Source organism: Quercus suber, unplaced genomic scaffold, assembly GCF_002906115.3.
Source record: "Quercus suber isolate HL8 unplaced genomic scaffold, Cork oak 2.0 scaffold_907, whole genome shotgun sequence".
In the NCBI taxonomy this organism is placed as follows: Eukaryota; Viridiplantae; Streptophyta; class Magnoliopsida; order Fagales; family Fagaceae; genus Quercus; species Quercus suber.
Window position 1 is genome coordinate 209,314 of NW_027070331.1, and position 8,514 is coordinate 217,827.

The 8,514-nt window shown below is 34.0% G+C and overlaps 1 non-coding gene across 1 annotated transcript; it reads right to left on the minus strand.

Moving 5' to 3' along the window:
* Nucleotides 1-1,563: 1,563 nt before the first annotated feature.
* On the minus strand, nt 1,564-8,514 carry LOC111985993 (uncharacterized). The gene is made up of 7 exons (XR_010626894.1): nt 8,467-8,514; nt 7,783-7,945; nt 5,546-5,648; nt 3,442-3,617; nt 2,787-3,119; nt 2,470-2,663; nt 1,564-1,901 (listed from the first exon to the last, which is right to left on the minus strand). It is a non-coding gene; the product is annotated as an uncharacterized LOC111985993 (transcript).

Genomic DNA, 8,514 nt, shown 5'->3' on the forward strand with positions numbered 1-8,514 from the left:
CATGTTTCATTTTTTTTAAGGATCTTTAACATTACCTTGTTAGTGGCTTCAGCCTAATTATTTCCTTGTGGGTAGTATGGTGTAGACCTTCCATGCTTGATGTAATATGCCTCAGTCAGGTTCTTCATATCCTTGTTTATGAATAGGGTCCCATTGTCACTGATCAGCCTCCTGGGGATCCCGAACCTCGTAATGATGTGTTCTCGAATGAAGTTTGCCACAACCGCTTTAGTGGCCTTTTTCAAAAGAATAGCTTCTACCCATTTTGTAAAGTACTCGGTGGCTGCCAGGATCCATATGTATGTTAGGGTTTTATGCCCTAATATCCAATTTATTGGCATGTCATAAATAATTAAATTGTTTAACTATATGAGACTATTTATTAATGAACTAATGGGACATTATCTTAGTCCATGAGATGCATAGTATGTGATTTATGTGAAAAGTCACAAAAGATATAAATCACAAGTTCTTTGTAAACTCAGAATTTTAGTTCATAGTCGGTGATGAAATTAGGCGTTTCATCTAAGAAGACTATAACATATCAACTACGATGATTTGTCTTGATCATGGAAGTGGAGACTTCTAGTTGGTATGTTGAAATGTTTTAAGAGTTAAGACATATTGAACTGGACCACTGTGAGATTTATTATTCTCCTAGTGACTGTTAAATGAATAATAAATCTCATGACTTCTATTTGCATGAACTCTTAATCCTAAGATAATAATGGACCTGATCATGAGGTGTAGGTTGCTTTAATATATCAGGAGTGAGATCTAAAGGCACAGTCAAAACCTCAGTATGTTAGGCAGCCACATTTAATGTTGATGAAACATATATTCTCAATATGAAATTCATAGTCTCTTAACGGAGATATAAAATATTCCATTGAGATAAGTTTAATAGGTTTAGTTATTCAGAGTGTTGGGCCCAACCACTTTAGTAAGAAGTTACTAAAGTATATATTTATGAAATTGGATTTCATAAATATATATTAAATAACATAAAGGATTAAACCGAGTACTCAAGGATTAAGATATAGTAATCTTCAAAGTGGTAGTCTACATTCATGACTTTGTATTACTATGAATATTTTAATGAAAGGGTTGTATGTATAATAAAGTCTTGGGATATAATTTATAGATAAGGCCTAGAGTACAATTATATTCTTATAGTGGTATTGAATATAATTAATAGTAACTTTGGACTTGTCAAGAGTTGACGAAGAAGCCCAAGGCCCATTGGAGCTAGTGTCTTATTGGTCCCTTTTGGTCCCACTCCAAGCCACATACTAGAGCCCAATTGGAATGGCCCAAAAGGTTAGCCCAATTAGATGATTAGTTGTATATAAGGAGAGAAACATACAAAATTTCATTAAGGTTTTTTCATAAGAGACTTTCATAAGGGTTTTCATGAAGTCTTTTCATGAAAGTTCTCATAAGGAATGAAATGATGTATGTGAGTGTTGGACACTCTTTTATTCTCTCCTTAGAAATTGATTGAGAGACCACACTTCTTGGGCATCAAGTGGAATTGGAGTGAAGATTAAAAGTCTTCCCAAGTAATTCTCAAGTTTTGTTTTGAATTTCACTGCACCAAGGTACGCTTTCTATTCTTTATTCTAGAATTCAAGATTACATGTTATCTTTCATGATTGAAGTAGATTCGTGTTTGTTGCTTCCGCTGTGTGTTTTGTATTAGATACAAAACCAGATTTTTCCAACAATGTAACCATTGGAAGAAGGGTTTATAGGCCCTATAAGATCAAGCCCCCAAGTGTGGAAAGGTCATGGTGTTGTCATATCCTGCAGCACATTTGGGTGAGTATGAATTGCATCTCCAAGCACTTGACAGGCATGGTATGTTTTGACCAGTTCCTCAGAGTTCTTTTTCATTCGGGCTAGATAAAACAAAAAAACAAAAAAAAAATCTTAGTCAAGGTTGGATCATATTTCCATGGTAGATACTTAAACTAGAAGTTGAGAATGCAGAGAAAGTTAAAGTTTTTTTTTTTTTTTTTTGAACTAAAAGTTAAAGTTAATTACCCAATAATTAAGAGGACTAATGTTGTAATCCTATAACAGGTAATGATTATAGTGAAGAATAGGCAAATAGACTGACACTTATGCCTAGATTTCTGCTTTATTTCATATCCTTGAGGAATTTATTTGTGTCTTACATATCCAAATTGAGGACGGATTAGAAGAATGAAGCCAAGGGGAAATCCTGACAGGAATCCTTTAAATTGAGCTAAATTGTTCACACGAGGTAGAAATCTGAGGGGACAATTTATGGCTATAATGAGCACGGGAGTTACAAGTTCTGCACACTGAATATTTAGGAGTCAAGACCTACTCTCACAAATTAAGAGTAAGTAAATTTAGGTTAATCTGATAAATACTTAGCTTTGAGTCTCAAACTGTCACTTTTACCATCCAAAGATATAATGAGTAAAAAGAAAACGTTACCTTCTTTGCAAAGATTATCCAATTAGCGAGAAGCTCAGAAACCATGGGATGATGCCAACTGATATTGTTAATTTCACATGTCATCATATAGCTAACCTCCAGAGCTGTTAGGAGAATCACCAAGGGATGATGAACAAAAGCATTCATATACCATGGCTGATTGAACATTATTAACACTCTAGCACATCTTTCATCTGCAATAATATTTTAGGCGATTAATTATCAGAAAATTGAAATTCCACAAAAGCATGCACTTTGTACAAATTACTTCAAACAAATTTCGCTGTTACATGAAAAGATTGGAAAGAAGTACTTACAGGTATGCATAATGGCAACTGCAGAGCTAAGCCTTAAAGTTAGAATTAGCTACTACACAAATTGTCCTCTTCACGTTCTTCCTCTACTAACTTTCAAAGGTGATCTACTCCCAATTGCCAGGCATGACAAACAATACATTTAACACCAAAGCAAGAGAAAACACCATAGCATCCATACCTTGATTTTTTAGATATACATTTTTTAGATATACAGACTCACATCCTGGCCTAGCTTATTTCCAAGTTCTCCACCGGCTCCTTCAAGGTAAACGGGTGACTTGGGAATCAAGCACAAGTACTCCTCATCAAAATTAGCATACAATGCTATAAATCCTGCATGAATTTAATTCAATCGCAAAATTTAGGTCAAGCTAATTTAACTTCTCTTTATAAATTGGCTGATTTGATTAAGAAACATTAATGGAAAAGAAATGTGTTGGAAAGATATAAGACCACTAATGAGAATACTAATTGACTAGGTTCTTAGCTGCCATAAGGTTGTGCCCCACGTAGCACCTTGGATTGACCAATGATGGTCATTTAAGGTTTTCCAACATTTTTTCAAATAAAACTTATAAGTATACAAGACAATAGAGAATAGTGGAAGAAGTTACAGCTGAAAGGTTTAGATATTAAAGAACAAACTTTATAGTACCATTAATAGCCAATGGGCTTTCTAATTTTCTGCTTTATCCTTGGCCAACACATCTTTTCTCAACCTTTTTGGACTAGGTTCCAACTGTCTGCTTGCTGCTCAATAGTAGGCTGGCTTGTAATGGTCAAATAACCAACCCTGACAAATCCTACTCCCATACTCCATCAAATCCTTCCCTACAAATTCAACATGCTCTCTAGTCAAAAACACCGATATATCATCCCCATGTAGTGTTATAGATTTTATAAACTAGTAGGGCGTTAAGTTTTATAGAATTTGAGTACTAGCAAGTTGTTCTTCCATGTGAAACAGATAATTCAGTGTTAATTTTTGCAGTGTATCTTGTTAGACTTCGTTTTAAAAAGTTATAAAAGATACGTAAACCTTTCCATACTGTTGGTTTCACTTGTAATTAACTTTCTCTACTAATGGTTCTGTTTTGATGTCAACTCTTACTTTTGATTAGATGATTACTGGGTTAATTAAGCTTGTGGTTTGTAGATTCTGAATGGGCTAAAAAATGTGTATTATTCCCAATTCAGTAATGAGATTGCAAATCTTCAGGATCTTAAGGTTTCTAGGGCATGGAAGCAATTGACTGTAGAAATCTAAAAAGAGACCATTAACACACGTTCAGGGTGTGCCTAAATGAAGCAACTATAGACTGTGGGTATTTAAAAGAGGTTAATACATGTTCAGGGTGTGCCTATATACAGCTGTAGATCAATGTCACTCCTTGTGTTGTACTAAATTTTGTTGAAATACAATGGATCTTAGGATGAAAATGACGCATGTGCAAAATACTATGAGATTGGATTAAAATATTTAAATAAAATGTACAATCCTCAACTGGATTTTCTTTTATATATTTTAATGTGTTGCTTTAGTACTTCAGTCCTAAGTTTTTGCATAATTCCATTGTGCATTACTAATGTTTAGGGACCCAGGCCATGAGCATAAAAGAAATGGCTTAAAAATCAGCAAGTTGGCCAGCTTCAAAAGCCAACAATAGGAGGCGTAAACTGCCAAGATCCTTTGTCACAGTAAACATCAATACAAGAGTAGTTTTGTTATACTTGCGAAGCTTGAAGAATAGGAAAATAGACTGACATAATCATTCAGCTGATTGATGCTCTAAAAAAGCAGACTATACAGCTACATAGCTTTTGACCATGAAATAACTCAATACATCCATATGCATATCTGCCAATTTCTTTAGGGTAGATAAAACAAAAGAAAAGAAAAAGCTTAGTCAAGGCTAGATTACATTTCCATAGTAGATAAACTAGAAGTTCAGAATGCAAAGAAAGTTCAAGTTAATTACCCATGAATTAAGGGGACTAAAGTTGTAATCCTATAAAAGGTATTGATAATACTTGTGCCTAGATTTCTGCTTTATTTCATATCTTGAGGAATTTATTTGTGTCTTACATATCAAAGCCAAGGGGAAATCCTGACAAGTATCCTTCAATATGAGCTTAATTGTCCACATAAGGTAGAAATCCAAGGGGCAAATTTGTGGCTATAATGAGCACGAGAATCACAAGTGCTGCACACTAAATATTTTGGACTCAGGACCTATTCTCACAAATTAAGAGTATATAAGTTTAAGTTAATCTGATAAAACTTTAGCTTTTAGACTCAGACTGTCACTGTCACTAGCCGAAGACATAGAGCAAAAAGAAAATGTTACCTTATGTGCATAAATTGTCCAATTAGTGAAAAGCTTAGAAACCATGGCTCCCAATAGTACAAAAAGTGCATCAAGTGTGCCAACAGATATTGTAATTTCACATGTCATCATGTAGCTAAAGCCTAAAAGCCTCCAGATCTATTCGGAGAATCACCAAGGTATGATGAACAAAAGCATCCATGTAGGACTAGCTGGTTGAACATTATTAACACCCTAGCATTTCTTTCACATGCAATATTAACTTAGGTGATTAATGATCAAAAAATTGAAATTTAACAAAAGCATGCACTTGTAATTTGTAAAAACAAATTTTTTTTGTTATATTTGAAACCATAACCTGTCACTATAATGATAAACCCTATAACCAGTCATTGATGATCAAACATGAAAAGATTAGAAAAAAGTACTTACAGGTATGCATAATGCCATCTACAAAGCCAAGCCCTAAAGTTGAATTTGTTACTGCACAAACACTCCTCTCCAGGTTCTTCCTCTACTAACTTTCATAGGTGATCTGCTCACAATTTCCAAGCACGACAATCAACACATTTAACACTGAAGCAAGAGAAAACACCCTAGCACCCATACCTTGATTTTTGAGATATACAAACTCACATCCTTGTGTAGCTAAAAATTGGCCGAAAGATTTAGGTGAAGCTAATTTAACTTTCCTTTATAAATTGGCTGATTTGATTAAGAAATGTGTAAGAAAGATTTAAGACCATTAATGAGAATACTAATTGACTAGGTTCTTAGCTGCCGGATGGCTATGCCCCATGTAGCACCCTAGATTGACTAATGGTGGTCATTTATGGATTCCTAACATTTGTTCAGATGTAACTTTTAAGTATACATGGCCAAAGAGAACAGTGGAAGAAGTTACAATTGAAAGATTTAAATATTAAAGACCAAACTTTATAATACCATTAATAGCCAATGGCGTTTCTAACTTTCTACTTCATCCTTAGCCAACACATTGTTTCTCAACCTTTTTGGAGTTCAAACAGTCTGCTTGCTGCTCAATACAAGGCTGGCTTGTAATGGGCAAATCACTAACCCAAACAAATCCCACTCCCATACTTCCTCAAAACCTTCCTTACAAGTTCAACATCCTCTCTAGTAAAAAACACCCAACATATCATCCCCATGTAGTGTTAAAGATTTTATAAACTAGCAGGGCATTAAGTGTTATAGAATTTGAGTTCTAGCCAGGTGTTATAGACAATCTCATAAGTTCATTGCAGTTAGACACGGAGAAACAGTGATGGGATTGTTTTACTGAACATATTTGGGATAATCATTCTGTTCATTCATATGTGAAATAAGTACATTGTTTTACCAACAATCAAACCGCGCAATTTCATTGAAACTAGTCAAACATTATCACAAAAATAAGTGATTAATTCAATAAGAATCAATATTCACTTCACTTGTATGTCATAATTTTCATTAAAAAAAATTGAATTAACAACTATTAAGATTCAAATATTCATAATGATTAAATGGGTTTAAGATCTACCTACTTGCATAATTTCCAACTAAAATAGAAACAATATTGTGGGGACTAGAAGTTGTCAATAAGATATGAAGATCATCTTTATGCCAAGCTCTTCCACCATTTAATTTCACTTCACTGCTATGATCAAGTAATATGCTATGTATGATGAAAACATGGATTCAAAATTAGGATCATATTAAATACAATAAGAGGATTTGGAATAAGTAAAAAACACGAACACGAAGAGTGTGGCAATGGAGATGGTAGGAGGGAGGGTTTATTTGTTTTAATTTGGAGGCAAGAGTGAAGAAATGAAGCAAAAGAGAGAGAGCCAAAGCCACCCTTAAACATCCATAAAAAAGGCTTTTAAATTCCTCCTCTCTCACAGTGATTACTCATAAAACCAGGTCCACAATTTTTGTCATCCACCAGCTAATGCCTAAAAGTATGGCATATAATGAGTTATGTTGGATTAGTCTAATACCCAAAATCAATGAAATCCTCAAGATCCATATTGATATATCATATTAAGTCGTAAATGAATAAGAAGAATCAACTAAAGGCATTGCATTAGCTGGATTCTAGTTAGTGTGGAACTACACGCCCAAAAATCAAGACTCTTATTTATAACCGAGAACATATTAGACCAAAAAGGATCACAACCAAATAAAAAATAAAATAGCCAATGAGGGCTTGGCTAAGTGGGTAAGGCTCGGACGTTTCGTGCAACACACCTAGGTTCGAGTCTTGCTGCCCGCAAGCTTTTGTTGGTGGGTAAACTTAGTGGTGAGGTGTACTCACAAAATGTGAGGTGACTCCCACACAGAGGGTACAGAACGGGTACCGACTACGGACTCCCTGACCGAGGCCACTAGCTCCCTGCCTGGGGGTGTAATATGACCATAAAGACCCCCATTTTTTGCTTCTCAAAAAAAAAAAAAAAATAAAATAAAATAAAATAAATCAGTTTATGGTGATTATAGATAAATAACCGTTATGAATATCTAGAAAGAAGAAAATGTAATTAAAACCAATCAATAAACAATTACTATAGTTTTAATGACTATATCATCAATACTTTTCTTTTTTTCTTTTTTGCTGAATGACTATATAATTATTCTCACACAAGTAAAAGGGGAATGTTACTTACATCCTCATTTGTAGTCTTCAAAAATTTTGTCCACTTCAACGCCTTGCTCTTATTATCCAGCCAAAGCCACCCTCAAATATCCACAAAAGATACTTTTAAATTCTTCTTCTCTCTCACAGTGATTACTCAAAAAACCAGGTCCTCAATTTCTGTCATTCACCAGCTACATGCCCAAAAGAACAGCATAAATGAGTTACGTCAGATTAGTCCAAATACCCAAAATCAATGAAATCTGCAAGATCCATATTGATATATCACATTAAGACATAAATGAATAAGAAGAATCAAATATAGGCATAACACTTACTGGTTACTAGTTAATGTGGAATTACATGTCCAAAAATCAAAACAGTCCTATTTATAACCAATAACATATTATACCAAAAACGATCACCACCAAATTTTTAAAAAAAAAAAAAATTCAGTTTATGTTGATTATAGATAAATAACACTTATTGGTTATGATCTAGAAGAAAATGAATTTTAGATTTGCAAATAGTGGGCATAGGAGATTGAATGTTTGGTGGGAGTGTGTATGTGATTTACAACAGAGGCATGATCACACACACATAAACACCAATTCAAAAAAACCAATCAAAAAACAGTTACTATAGTTTTAACGACTACATCATTATTATTTTTCTTTTTTCTTTTTTGCAGAACGACTATATAATTATTACTTACCTCCTCCTTTGTGGTCTTCAACACTTTGCTCTTATTATCCAATCTCAT